Below are 15,488 nucleotides of genomic sequence, written 5' to 3' on the forward strand. Positions count from 1 at the left end.
CAATAGTTGCTGGCGACGCCCTCTGTCGCTTTCGCCACCACCCACAGGACGTGGTGAAAGCTTCCTCCGCACATGTGACGCCATGTTACAAAAGGCGCGGCCCCACATACAATGTGATGCTTATTATACCCATAGCGAGTACAATGCCCTGGCAGCTCTAGCGGACGGCTTCTCTTCCTCTCCTGGCTGCGTCGAAGTTTTGACGTAAGGCGAGGGAGGCTGTTTATTATGGCAAGCACATTTTGTGGCTCCTATTGATGGTCACGGCCTCCCAAAGTGTGTTGTAGAAACTACAACATCCACCGTTCAATAAACAGACTAAAAAATATGTCTTGGAGGCCATAGTAACTAGCGAACATTGGGCATTGACGTCAGCTTACTTTGGATAAAAAGGCATCAAGGCATTCTCCATAATGAAACTGTCGACCGCCTCGCTGAGAGGAGCATTACGGAAGGACAGTTACGTCGAACACCATCTCCTTATCCGGATTTCAAGTCCACGGTCACGAAAGCTGTTTATTACGACTGGAACTATGAACAGCAAGTATCCGGGCATAGATAGCCTGTATCGCACAGGCTCTCTATACAGGCTCTCTATCCGGGCATTACAAGCGCGGCCACCTAGCGGCCAAACAACCAAACATCTCTTCTCGGCAGTGGTCCACCTCGGTGAAGTTCAGAAGGCGTCACGTGACCTCTCTCACCCGCGTAAGACTGGGGCACGGGTGTTATGCCGCCCACCTATACCGATAGAAAGTCATCGCTCCTGGACACGGTGATCAGGACACAGTTGCGATGGCAGGTGTGAACCACGTCACATCGGCGTGTACCAAGTACTCGGGCGCACTAGCTGTCTTGTACAAGAAACTAGTGGCGAGTGGCTGCCCCCTTCCCTACAAGTGCAGCTGCTTTACTTTGCCGGTTCGACAGATATAGCTGTTACTTGCTCGCGAAATATTTAAAAGACGTCGGTATCCAGGTTTGGCCTGTAAGTTATGTAGATCTTGTCCTCCCTTGGAGCCATCGCGGTTCGAAAACTGAGACGTACCATTCTCCTGTGGAACCGATCGAGTTCGAAACCTGGCTCGCAATTTTGCGTGTGTGTGTGTGTGTGTTTTTTTATTTTATTTGTATAACGAAGTTATGTTAGTATGTCACATTCTTATCATTATTTTATTGTGAAAATTGCACTAATGTTAACTTGGCGCCGTCATAAATACTGCTGGCTGTCGGGTGTTCCTCTTTTAGTGTTTTTAATTTACATTAAGAACTTATAAGTTTGTACATAGAACTATTTTATTGTTCTACTGTGGACATTCGAGTTACGTTAATATGGCATTTTTGCAACTACTGTTGGCTGTATGGTCTTTGCTGCCCAAAATCTAAATAAATAAATACAATAAAAAATCACTTGAGACGCTCTGAGGATTCCGTTTCTTTCCTGTTCGTGAACTTGTAGTTGTTTATGCCCGTAGAAGGTCCTACGTCCAGTGCTGTCGCCGTATGAGCACTTTTTTCGTCGGTCTGCTCTTGAAAACGGTTAAAAGGGCAGTGCCATCGTGGATGTTGTATAGTTTTATAATCATTTTTTATAATTTGTGATCTCTTCTAATTATTCTGTTTTAACTGTCATTCGTATTTTTTCTTTGTAAGATTTTCGGTCTGCAGTTCTTTTTCTATTGCAGATATTAGTTTGTCGCACGACAGATGAATGGATAAACGTGACGATCCTGTGCTTATCGTAGTATTCAAAAGCGCAAGTAAAATAAATTTCCCCAGTAAATTACATCTTTCAACTCAAGATTTAGGAAACAAAACTGATCAAAGTATATATACACCCAACACCTTTTTTAAAAACAAACGTACTGTTATTTTCTTTGTGATGTGCAACACCTTTTCAGAGTTGCACCATTATTTTAGAAGACACACGTTGGATTTTAATTGAATATCTGCCTGAGTTTTGCACTTCCTTCGTATATCGCTCGTCGTTCGCAGTCTTTAAGTAAATGAATGCCAGGTTGTACTCTGTTCCAAATTATACCCATTCTTTGCATTGGAGAAGCAGTGAAGCAAACCAAGGCGAAATTTGGAAAAGGAATTAAAGTTCCGGGTTGACAAATGGAAATTTTCAGGTAAAAAAAAAAAGGTCGTATGGCTGGGACCTCCTGTCGGGTAGACCGTTCGCCTGGTGCAGGTCTTTCGATTGGACGCCACTTCCACGACTTGCGCGTCGATGGGGATGAAATGATATTGATTAGGACAACAGAACACCCAGACCCTGAGCGGAGAAAATCTCCGACCCGGCCGGGAATCGAACTCCGGCCCTTAGGATTGACAATCTGTCGCGCTGACCATTTTATTTTTTTATTTTTTATTTACTTTTTTTGCGTTTTGTTCGTTGTTGATCGTTGTGTTTGGTCGTTCCGGACGTTACATGACATCGGTTCAAGTTCGTTGTTGATCCTTTCACTCAGTTTTTTTATTTTTATTTTTATTTTATTTATCTATTTATTTTTTCTTATTACAGAGGCCAATCAGCTCCCTGGCCGAACACGCTGAGCTACCGTGCCGCCTATCCACTCAGCTACCGGGGCGGACAACTTTCAGGTTTGTGAATGACATTGTAATTTTGCCAGATACCGCAAAGGACCTAAAAGATCAATTGAACTGAATAGATAGTGTCTTGAAAAGAGATGATACGGATATCAATAAGTGTAGTAAATGATGTCGAGTTAAATTAGGCGATCGTGAGGGAATTAGAATAGGAAATAAGTGGATTAGTGTTGGTAATCTGACAGCAAAATGACGGTAGCCCAAGTTGAGAAGATATGAAATATATGGTAATAAAAACAAAAGCGTTTCTGAAAACGAGAAATTTATTAACATCGAACATAGATTTTTTTAAAATTAGGAAGTTTTTCTGAAATATTTGTCTGAAGCGTAGCTTTGTAAGAAATCGAAACGTGGACGATAACAGCTGAGACAAGAAGAGAATAGAAATTTTGAAATGTGGTGCTACAGAAGAATGGTAATGATTACGTGAGTAGATGGAATAACAATGACGAGGTAGTTAATGGAACACGGGAAAAAAGAATTTTTTTGATAATGTGACTAAAAGAAGTGGTCAGTTGATAGGATACATTGAGGAATCGTCAATTTGGTAGTGGTCTGAAGGGGCAGAGATTAAAAACTGTGGAGGGAGAGCAAAGCTTCACTGCACTGTTGTTGTTGTTGTTGTTGTTGTGATCTACAGTCCTGAGACTGGTGTGATGCAGCTCTACATGCTGCTCTAGCCTGTGCAAGCTGCTTCATCTCCCAGTACGTACTGCAGCCTACATCCTACTGAATCTGTTTAGTGTATTCATCTCTTGGTCTCCCTCTACGGTTTTTACCCTCCACGCTGCCATCCAATACTAAATTGGTGATCTCCTGATGCCTCAAAACATGTCCTACCAACCGATCCCTTCTTCTAGTCAAACTCCTGTACTCCCCAATTCTATTCAGTACATCCTCATTAGTTATGTGATCTACCCATCTAAGCTTCAGAATTCTTCTGTAGCATCACATTTCAACAGCTTCTATTCTCTTCTTGTCCAAACTATTTATCGTCCATGTTTCACTTCCATACATGGCTACACTCCATACAAATACTTTCAGAAACGACTTCCTGACACTTAAATCTATACTCGATGTTAACAAATTTCTCTTCTTCAGAAACGCTTTCCTTGCCATTGCCAGTCTACATTTTATATCCTCTCTACTTCGACCATCATCAGTTATTTTGCTCCCCAAATAGGAAAACTAAGCAGGAGTAAATGGATAAAGGCTGCAGAAGTTATGCGGAAATGGAGAGACTCGGACAGGATAGACTACCGGAGAGAACTACAGCAAACAGGGACTAAAGACCATAACGACAAATAACTTATGAGTGAGTTCTAGGCACACGTTCGAGGATCTGTTCACACACACACACCCTCAGTGAAGCGCGTCTCATTCTCTTGTACAACTCATAAATGAACAAGAATTATGCAGTACGAGTGGCCTTTTTCCCTCTCGCACGACGTCCTCGCTGCATCTCCAGGTTAAGCACCATTGCGAGCCTAGTGCTGCCTGTGGCGAAACTGGCCGTCTGTTTTTACGACGGGCCAATTGACACATAAAGCCGAATCCGGGGGAAGGTCGTTGAGCGGTAGTTAGAGGCGCGCCGACAATGGGATTTGCATACAATGCGACTCGTTAGCGCCTGGGGCCGGGTTTCCACTTTCTGCTGCGTTCCGTTCCGTCCCATACATTCCTCAGCCACGACGGGACGAGCTGTGGCGAAATGTCTGAGAGTCCACGGCGGGCACTCCGGGTCTCTGGAGATGCCTTGCAGGTTGTCGACCGAGTTGGCTATTTTCTGGTGGCTCGAGGATCATTGCACAACTGCGCAGCTTTCTCGTAATGGATCACGACTGCTCTTGTTTCGCACCGTAGTCCGATCCAGGAATGATGGCGGTTCATGCATGTCGGAGCACGGGCGTGTGTTGCATTGTTGCCGATTCCAAGCTATAGTTGCGGTTCGCGCGTTCTGCACTTCAAGAACGCGTATATCTCACAAATGTTGTCTCTTGCTTCCTTGAGCATCAGCGGTGACAATTCGCAAGAAATGCAAATAGAAATTATCTGAACAGCTCGCTACGATCTTGTTTAATGCTCGCATTAAGTGCGGCATTCACAGTACTGCGTTCAGAAGACCACTGAACGCTCATTGGCTGTTGGAGTGTGTGACGTAAGTGCGCAGAACAAGCCTAAACTTGTCCGCCATCGTTCGTGACTCCCCCTACAGTCGTCGTAAGTGACGGAGATCGGTCCGATGCACTTCCACTCTCGTACAGATAAAACCTGACAAGTCGTAGGAAAATCGTGCCGTACCTCTCGTGTTTATTCTTCAACTTCTGGACGAACTAAGTCACCAGGAATGGACCCTGGAACTACCACCACAGACGGCAAATGGTCATGTAAGCAAATAAGTTGATCGACTAAAAACAATTGAATCCAATAGTGTTGACTAACAGCGTAGCATAAACTTTTTTTAACATTATGAAATAACGCGTATACAGGGTATCCTGGAAGGAATGATCAATATTCTGGGATATGACAGGAACCAGATAGAATGGTCAATAGTTAGGGATGTAAAGGGAACGCACTTTCGAAGCAAAAAGCTTTCGTAAGCATGGGCTGTAAAATACGTACCTTAAGAGCTATGTGCACTTCGTCACTTTCGTTACTGTGAAAAATATTGTCCAGCTGCTACCTCTTTGGTATTCATATTTTTGGAGGACGTAGTTTGGATTCCGTAGAAATACTGGAACACGTGAGACAATACTGACCTTACGACTTATCTTAGAAGAAAGATTAAGGAAAGGCAAACCTACGTTTCTAGCATTTGTAGACTTAGAGAAAGCTTTTGACAATATTGACTGGAATACTCTCTTTCAAATACTGAAGGTGGCAGGGGTAAAATACAGGGAGCGAAAGGCTATATACAATTTGTACAGAAACCAGATGGCAGCTATAAGAGTCGAGGGACATGAAAGGGAAGCAGTGGTTAGGAAGGGAGTAAGACAGGGTTTTAGTCTATCCCCGATGCTATTCAATCTGTATATTGAGCAAGCAGTAAAGGAAACAAAAGAAAAGTTCGGAGTAGGTATTAAAATTCATGGAGAAGAAATACAAACTTTGAGGTTCGCCGATGACATTGTAATTCTGTCAGAGACAGCAAAGGACTTGGAAGAGCAGTTGAACTGAATTGACAGTGTCTTCAAAGGAGGATATAAGATGAACATCAACAAAAGCGAAACGAGGATAAAAGAGTGTAGTCGAATTTAGTTGGGTGATGCTGAGGGAATTAGATCAGGAAATGAGACACTTTAAGTAGTAAAAAATATAAATGATTTGGCGGACAGGGTGGGCAGCAATCAGCGGTTGTTCGCCGATGATACAGTGGTGTACGGTAAGGTGTCGAAGTTGAGTGACTGTAGGAAGATAGAAGATGATAGACAAAATTTTCAGTAGTCCTAAATATGGAAAAATGTAAGTTAATGGAGGATGAGCAGGAAGATCAAACTTGCAATGTTCGGATACAATATTACTGGTGTCCTGCTTGACACAGTCAAGTCCTTTAAATATCTGGGGGTAACGTTGCAAAGCGATATGAGGTGAGAACTGCGGTAGGGAATGCGAATGGTCGACTTCGGTTTATTGGGAGAATTTTAGGAAAGAGCGGTTCACCTGTAAAGGAGACCTCATGTTGGAAGTTGGTGCGATCTGTTCTTGAGTACTGCTCGAGTGTTTGGGATCCGTATAAGGTCGGACTGAAGGAAGACATCGATGTAATTCAAAGTCAGGGTGCTACATTTGTTACCGGTTAGTACAAACAACAGGTAAGCGGTGCGGAGATGCTTCGGGAACTCAAATGGGAATCCCTGAAGGGAGAGCGACGTTTTTTTCGAGAAACGCTACTCAGAATATTTAGAGAAATGGCATTTGAAGCTGAATATAGAACGATTCTACTGCCACGAACATATACAGTACTCGCCATTACAATTGCTACACCAAGAAGAAATCCAGATGATAAAGGGTATTCATTGGACAAATATATTCTACTAGAACTGACATGTGATTACATTTTCATGCTATTTGGGTGTATAGATCCTGAGAAACCAGTACCCAGAACAACCACCTCTGGTAGTAATAACAGCGTTGATACGCCTGGGCATTGAATCAATCAGAGCTTGGATGGCGTGTACAGGTACAGCTGCCCATGCAGCTTCAACACGATACCACAGTTCATCAAGAGTAGTGACTGGCGTATTGTGACGAGCCAGCTGCTCGGCCACCATTGACCAGACGTTTTCAGTTGCTGAGAGATCGGGAGAATGTGCTGGCCAGGTCAGCAGTCGAACATTTTCTGTATTCAGAAAGCCCCGTACCGGACCTGCAACAAGGGGTCGCGCATTATCCTGCTGAAATGTAGGGTTTCGTAGGGATCGAATGAAGATCCACGGGTCGTAACACATCTGAAAAGTAACGACCACTACGCAAAGTGCCGTCAATGCGAACAAGAGGTGACAAAGACGGGTAACCAATGGCACCCAATACCATCACGGCGGGTGATACGCCAGTATGGCGATGACGAATACACGCTTCCAATGTGCGTTCACCGCGATGTCGCCAAACATGGATGCGACCATTATGATTTTGTAGACAGAACCTGCATTCATCCGAAAAAATGGCTTTTTGCCATTCGTGCACCCAGGCTCGTCATTGAGCACACCATCGAAGGCGCTCCTGTCTGTGATGCAGCGTCAAGGGTAACCGCAGCCACGGTCTCCGAGCTGATAGTCCATGCTGCTGCAAACGTCGTCGACCTGTTCGTGCAGACGGTTGTTGTGTTGCAAACGTCCCCATCTGTTGACTCAGGGATCTAGACGTGGCTGCACGATCCGTTACAGCCATGCGGATAGGATGCCTGTCATCTCGACTGCTAGTGATAGGAGACCCTTAGGATCTAGCACGGCGTTCCGTATTACCCTCCTGAACCCACCGATTGCATATTCAGCTAACAGCCATTGGATCACGACCAACGCGAGCAGCAGTGTAGCGATACGATAAACCGCAATCGCGAAAGGCTACAAACCGACGTTTATCAAAGTCGGAAACGTGATGGTACGCATTTCTCCTCCTTACACGAGGCATCACAACAACGTTTCACCAGGCAACGGCGCTCAACTGCTCTTTGTGTATGACAAATCGTTTGGAAACTTCCCCATGATAGCACGTTGTAGGTGTCGCCACCGGCGCCAACCTTGTGTGAATGCTCTGAAAAGCTAATCATTTGCATATCACTGCATCTGCTTCCTGTCGGTTAAATTTCGCGTCTGTAGCACGTCATCTTCGTGGTGTAGCAATTTTCATGGCCAGTAGTGTATAAGTTTTTCTAATTCAGTTCGGCGTGTTGATCGTGTATTTGAACTCAGCATTGGTGTAACTATATACTTATGAAATCTCCCAATGAAATGTAAGCACGCTACTTTGTGACGTGAGGTAGCTGTTCAGTACTGAGCGATTACGGAAACGTGCGTGTTCCACCGTCGCGAACAGACTGACGAGCTCTCTGTGTTCCGTCTGTCGCTCACCACTATGGGGCGCAGACAAGAAAGGGAAAGAGAGGCACAGTGGAGGCGGGCGCGCTCCAGTTGGCCGGGCCTGCGGCCGGGGCCGGCGCTGGCCTTTTTACTGGAAGAGAGCGGCGGGCTGTCCAGCGCCGTCGGCCGCGTTGCGCAAGGCGGCCCGGGGTCCGGCGTGCACCGCGCGGCGCGGCAGCTGGAGCCGCAGTGCCTGGCGTGGGCACGAGGGCCACCTGCACTGCCTGAGAACAACAGAACCGTCACGGAAGACAGCGAACAGCGGAGTGTTGCTCATACAGGGTGTGACAAAAAGGTACGGCCAAACTTTCAGGAAACATTCCTCACACACACAGAAAGAAAATATGTTATGTGGACATGTGTCCGGAAACGCTTACTTCCCATGTTAGAGCTCATTTTATTACTTCTCTTCAAATCACATTAACCATGGAATGGAAACACACAGCAACACATGTACCAGAGTGACTTCAAACATTTTGTTACAGGAAATGCTCAAAATGTCCTCCGTTAGCGACGATACATGCATCCACCCTCCGTCGCATGGAATCCCTGATGCGCTGATGCAGCCCTGGAGAATGGCGTATTGTATCACAGCCGCCTACAATACGAGGACGGAGAGTCTCTACATTTGGTATCGGGGTTGCGTAGACAAGAGCTTTCAAGTGCCCCCACAAATGTAAGTCAAGAGGTTTGAGGTGAGGAGAGCGTGGAGGCCACGGAATTGGTCCGCCTCTACCAATCCATCGGTCACTGAATCTGCTGTTGAGAAGCGTACGAACAATTCGACTGAAATGTGCAGGAGCTCCATCGTGCATGAACCACATGTTGTGTCGTACTTGTAAAGGCACATGTTCTAGCAGCACAGGTACAGTATCCCGTATGAAATGATGATAACGTGCTCCATTGAGCGTAGGTGGAAGAACATGGGGCCCAATCGAGAAATCACCAACAATGCCTGCCCAAAAGTTCACAGAAAATATGTGTTGATAACGTGATTGCACAATTGCGTGCGGATTCCCGTCAGCCTACACATATTGATTGCGAAAATTTACAATTTGATCACGTTGGAATGAAGCCTCATCCCTAAAGAGAACATTTGCACTGAAATGAGGATTGTCACATTGTTGGATGAACCATTCGCAGAAGAGTACCCGTAGAGGCCAATCAGCTGCTAATAGTGCCTGCACGCGCTGTACATGGTACGGAAAGAACTGGTTCTCCCGTAGCCCTCTCCATACAGTGACGTGGTCAACGTTACCTTGTACAGCAGCAACTTCTCTGACGCTGACATTAGGGTTATCGTCAACTCCACGAAGAATTGCCTCGTCCATTGCAGGTGTCCTCGTCGTTCTAGGTCTTCCCCTGTCGCGTCATAGGCTAGAATGTTCCGTGCTCCCTAAGACGCCGATCAATTGCTTCGAACGTCTTCCTATCGGGACACCTTCGTTCTGGAAATCTGTCTCGATACAAACGTACCATCTCGTGGTCGTGCGGTAGCGTTCTCGCTTCCCACGTCCGGGTTCCCGGGTTCGATTCCCGGCGGGGCCAGGGATTTTCTCTGCCTCGTGATGGCTGGCTGTTGTGTGATGTTCTTAGGTTAGTTAGGTTTAAGTAGTTCTAAGTTCTAGGGGACTGATGACCTAAGATGTTAAGTCCCATAGTGATCAGAACCATTTTTTACAAACGTACCGCTCCACGCCTATTGCCCCGTGCTAATCCGTACATCAAATGGCCATCTGCCAACTCCGCATTTGTAAACATTGCACTGACTGCAAAACCACGTTCGTGATGAACATTAACCTGTTGATGCTACGTGCTGATGTGCTTGATGCTAGTGCTGTAGAGCAATGAGTCGCATGTCAACACTAGCACCGAAGTCAACATTACCTACCTTCAATTGGGCCAACTGGCGGTGAATCGAGGAAGTACAGTACCTACTGACGAAACTAAAATGAGCTCTAACATGGAAATTAAGCGTTTCCGGACACATGTCCACGTAACATATTTTCTTTATTTGTGTGTGAGGAATGTTTCTTGAAAGTTTGACCGTACCTTTTTGTAACACCCTGTAGATAAGAAACAGCAAAGGGTCTAAACACTACCTTCGGGAACCCCAGAAATCACTTCTGTTTTACTCGATGAATTTCCGTCAATTACAACGAACTGTGACCTGTGTGACAGGAAATCACAGATCCAGTCACATATCTGAGACGATATTCCATAAGCACGCAATTTCACTACGAGCCGCTTGTGTGGTACAGTGTCAAAAGCCTTCCGGAAATCCATAAATATGAAAGCGATCTGAAATCCCATGTCAATAGCACTCAGCACTTCATGTGAATAAAGACCTAGTTGTGTTTCACAAGAACGATGTTTTCTAAACCCATATTGACTGTGTATCAATAGACCGTTTTCTTCGAGGTAATTCATTACGTTCGAACACAATATATGTTCTAAAATCCTGCTGCATATCGACGTTTACAAAATCAGTTTACTTTCTCACGGAAACGAAAACGCGAGAACTGTGGCTATTAGACGTTAAATTTACACGCAGAAACTCAAGAAACTAAACTATTGAAGCACACAGATGACATAATAAAATTCGCTCCTCGTTAGGAACTCGTAAACGACAAACGCGGTTACTTATCTGTTGCTGCGTCTCTCGCGGTCGGCTACTGCTGTCTGCCTCTTTTTGTCTCCGAGCGGTGCCAACGATGAGTTGCCTGTTGACACCAAAGATTACTGTACACGATGTTGGGGGTAATGGTGGCTACACTGCGGCAAGCAGCTGACGCTGCGTTGCTCTCTACAGGTACGCCTCCTGCCGTTCCCGACAACCGCCGCACAAATCGTCAGATTTTCGCTGGCGAGCTGTACACAGACCCGGCACCACTGCCAGCAATAAAGCCTCTAACCCAGCTGCGCATCGCTTTTAACTGTGCTCGGATGGCAGGCATGGGTACGTCATTCCGTGCAGCTGCAGCTCAGTGGTAGAGGTTGTTCACTGTAATGGCTGGGAAGTAGTGGCACGCCGTTCCATCGGTAATGCATTCAGTGGGCAATGAAGCTTGAGAACGTGCTGGCTAGGACAACACTTGAGTAACCTCTGCTTGGACCTAGGTCAGAACAGCACTACCATTACGCGTTATTGCGTTATTTTGTTGAAAGACGATGTCACGGACACCTCGAAGATAGGGAGCAGTAACCGGTTTCAACCCTTCAGAACTGTAACGCATGCCGTCCAAATTACCGGCTATGGAAACTGGCGGCTTTTCGCTGATGATGCTGTAGTATACAGAGAAGTTGCATCATTAGAAAATTGCAGCGCAATGCGGAAAGATCTGCAGCGGATAGGCACTTGGTGCAGGGTGTGGCAACTGACCCTTAACATAGACAAATGTAATGTATTCCGAATACATAGAAGAAAGGATCCTTCATTGTATGATTATATGATAGCGCAAAAAACACTGGCAGCAGTTCTTCTGAAAAATATCTGGGAGTATGCGTACGGAACGATTTGAAGTGGAATGATGATATAAAATTAATTGTTGGTTCGGCGGGTGCCAGGTTGAGATTCATTGGAAGAGTATTTAGAAAATTTAGTCCATCAACGAAGGAGGTGGCTTACAAAACACTCGTTCGACCTATACTTGAGCATTGCTCATCAGTGTGGGATCCGTACCAGATCGGGTTGACAGATGAGATAGAGAAGATCTAAAGAAGAGCGGCGCATTTCGTCACAGCGTTATTTGTTAAGCGTGATAGCGTTACGGAGATGCGCTCTGCATCGCGGTGTAGCTTGCTGTCCAGGTTTCGAGAGGGTGCGTTTCTGAATGAGGTATCAAATATAGTGCTTCCCCCTACTTATATCTCCCGAGGAGAACACGCATGTAAAATTAGAGACATTCGAGCGCACACGGAGGCTTTCCGGCAGTCGTTCTTCCCGCGCACCATACACGACTGGAACAGGAAAGGGAGGTAATGACAGTGGCACGTAAGGTGCCCTCCGCCACACATTTGGTGGCTTGCGGAGTATAAATGTAGATGTAGATGTAGAGGTGACATGCTCGCACCCCTTGCAATCCACGCCATGTGCGGAGCATTTATGTCGTTGCCGAGTCCGATCTGGAACCGTTCGCTCTCCTCTACACACGGATACATCCGTCGTGACTCTGTACTCAGACAAGGTGTTGGTCCCTCTTCTGTGTTCTATGTAGTCGTTGGGCACCCACTGCCGATGTCCGTATGTCAGAGGTCGTCAATTGGAGAGGCGCGCGTCTAACTGCTGCTACATGAAAAGCACAGCACCGTTCCCACTGCACTCGTCCATGATTGTAGGACTGTAAACCAGCCCATTTCCTGACTCAAGGTAAAGGGGTTGGACAAAAATATGGAAACACCAGAAACACGACACATCACCTTGCCTAATACTGTATAGAAAACCCGTTAGGATTCGAAACCGTATCCATTCTCTTCGGTCAAGATATATTCGGTCCTGTATGGCAATCTTATACCATTCGTGCTGCACAACAGCGTACGTTCAGGTAATGATGATAGAGGTGGATAACGATCACGTACCCTTCTGTCCAAAGCAGACCACAACGGCTCAATATTATTGACTGTGGTGGCCAGGGGAGATACGACAGTTCATCCTCGTGCTCACAAAACCAGTGCTGGAAGGTGAGTGCTGTGTGAACAGGAGCTGTCGTCTTGGAACACTGCGTCGTCATTGGGGAACGAACACTGTGACATAGGATAGGCCTGATGAGCCAAATGGCCAAATAGCGCTGGCCAGTAACTCGACCTTGCAGAGTTCCCATGCGTCCCATGGATACCAAGATTATCACCGAATCACCGTCGTATTTCACTATCGGGACCTAAACTCGTCCAGTAGTTTGAAGCAGTGTGCGAGAAGACACATCCCACCAAATTACTTACGTCTTATTTTTTTCCTCGGAAATCATTTCATGGAACTCTTGGCAGGACAATTTTGAATCACACAAATACATCATCATCTTTGTGACTGTGTCGGTTTGCAGTTTATTGCGATCCTTTGAGGAATGGATCTTTATGAAAGATAAGACCCTTCGACGATGGTGTTATGACCAGGAACTGCGAAGTAATATTCTGCCAATTTCAGTCATTCCGAATAAAATTCTTCATTACGATGCGAGGTCAAATAAGTTGTCCACTTTCCATGAGACGTCTTTTTTTTTATTTCCATGGATATCCCGAAATTTGCTGTCATCCAATTTTACGAGTTTTCTACAACAGTATTAGATAATACAGAGGGGTCCAAAAAATGTACCCTCTGTTTAAAAGTCCATAACTTGCAAACTAATTGACAGAGTTGTCTCACTTTGGTGAAAGTGTAGCTTAAAGTCCAACTTAAAGATATCACTTAGGTGTTCGAAATGGTCACCATTAACATCCAAACACAAACGATGCCGCCGAACTGCAGCACGAACTACTGACTGCAACGTGTTCAGTTGGATATTTGCACATGAATGTACGATGAATTCTCGAAGTTCATTCAATGTGCGTGGCTTTTGTCGATAAACGACGTCCTTTAGTGTTACCCACAGGTAAAACTCCGGAGCAGTTAGGTCTGGGGAACGTGGTGGATACTCCACAGCACCTCTACGGTCTATCCTTTTTCCTGTTAGATTTTCGTCGAGATACACCCTAACACGTATTGGTAGTGGGCTGGATCACCATCTTGTTGAAAGTAAACTCTTCCGTCTCCATCCAAGTCTCGGACGGCAGGTAAAATGGATGCATGAATCTTCTGAAGTTACACCTCACCGGTAACTGTGCCGTCAAAGAAGAATGGCCCAATCAAGCCCCGGTAAGACAACCCACACCACACATTTACTCCTGGCAAATTCCAGTTTCTCGGGCACACTGTCTCACAGACTTCTGTGGTGAGCGAGTGAATTGTTGTAATACACGACGGGAGTTAGCTGGACTTGTTACTGTTACAGGTCGTCCAGATCGTTGTTTGTGTACATCTTTAACACAGCCTTCGGCATCAAATTTGTCTCGAATGCGACGAATCGTTAAACGTGTCGGTGGCTCTGTTTGATACTCATTTCGCTATTGCCGTTGAACCTCATTAATGTTTTCGTACTTAAAATACCACTTCAAAACTGACTCCCCTTCATCGAATGTGAGCCTTGCGCCAGCCATGTTTACTCGAGTAACTAGGTGCAACTAAGAACACAACACTGACTACGTGGCGATTGACATCTGACAAAGCAAAACAACGCAATACAACGCTTGTGTGGCGATTGCCGGAACTACAAACTATTGCACTACCAAAGATGAGACAATTCCGTCAATTAGTTTGCCAGTTATGGACTTCTAAACAGTGGATACATTTTTTTGGACCCCTCTGCATATCTCTATATCTCCTTAGCCCTCCTTATACATATTATTCGCTCTTACGTTTCCATGAATTTCGTGAAATTTACTGTCATCCAATTTTACGTTTTTTCTACAACAGCTTTAGATGATGTATCTATATATCTCCTTATCCTTTCTTATACATATTCCTCTCTCTTGCATTGCTACTTTGGAACGTTCGTTAATTGTGTTTTGTTTACTTCATCACTAAAAGCCTAACAGAAGCCGGACAGGTCGGATTTCTTATACATATAGTCGGACACGACCGGAAAAAGCCAGACATATTCGGTTAAAGCCGGGCGCGTGCCAAACCAATGGGTAATAGCCTTTCTTGCGGCTGTGCTGGTCCCGCAAGGTATGCAGGACAACATGTCTGGAAGGTAGGAGATGAGGTACTGACATATGTGAGGCTATGAGGATGAGTCGCGCCTGGACAGCTTAGTCGGGAAAAGCACAGCCTGCGAAAGGCGAGATTCCGGGTTTTACTCCCTGTCCGGCACACAGATTAAATCTTCCAGGAAGCTTCAAAGCGGCGCACACTCCGTTGCAGAGTGGAAGACTCTTTCCTGCTGTCGGAAGGCTCTGCAACCGGATCAGTAGCGGAACTCTGTCCGCGGTGAGTCACGGGGACCACAAAACTGCTGGCTCTTTAACGTTACGTAACAATGCTGTAGGCCGGGCAGTTACGTACCTACGCCCTTCCTTGGCATCCGACTACAGTGACTCAGGTTCCAGGCTACCGCTTCGTGAGAGGATCTTAAAGAGTTCGTGGCTGTCACACATTCCCCACGTCAGTATTGCCTGTCACCTGCTCTGCATAAACGGGCAATACGAATTCTGTCTCGTCCCGTTTCATTCTTCTCACGTTGCACCGTTCTATTCATGGCTGCTGGA

The 15,488-nt window shown here is 45.7% G+C and overlaps 1 protein-coding gene across 1 annotated transcript in view; it reads left to right on the forward strand.

The window, feature by feature from the left end:
• Window positions 1–2,527: 2,527 nt before the first annotated feature.
• The window catches only part of LOC126272492 (mucin-19-like), a 146,828-nt gene continuing 133,867 nt past the window's right edge, over window positions 2,528–15,488 (forward strand). Inside the window, exon 1 of the mRNA XM_049975379.1 lies at window positions 2,528–2,607. The gene's annotated coding sequence lies outside the window, so the exon portion shown is untranslated. The remainder of the gene's footprint in view (window positions 2,608–15,488) is intronic.

The sequence above is a fragment of the Schistocerca gregaria genome, chromosome 5, assembly GCF_023897955.1.
Source record: "Schistocerca gregaria isolate iqSchGreg1 chromosome 5, iqSchGreg1.2, whole genome shotgun sequence".
In the NCBI taxonomy this organism is placed as follows: Eukaryota; Metazoa; Arthropoda; class Insecta; order Orthoptera; family Acrididae; genus Schistocerca; species Schistocerca gregaria.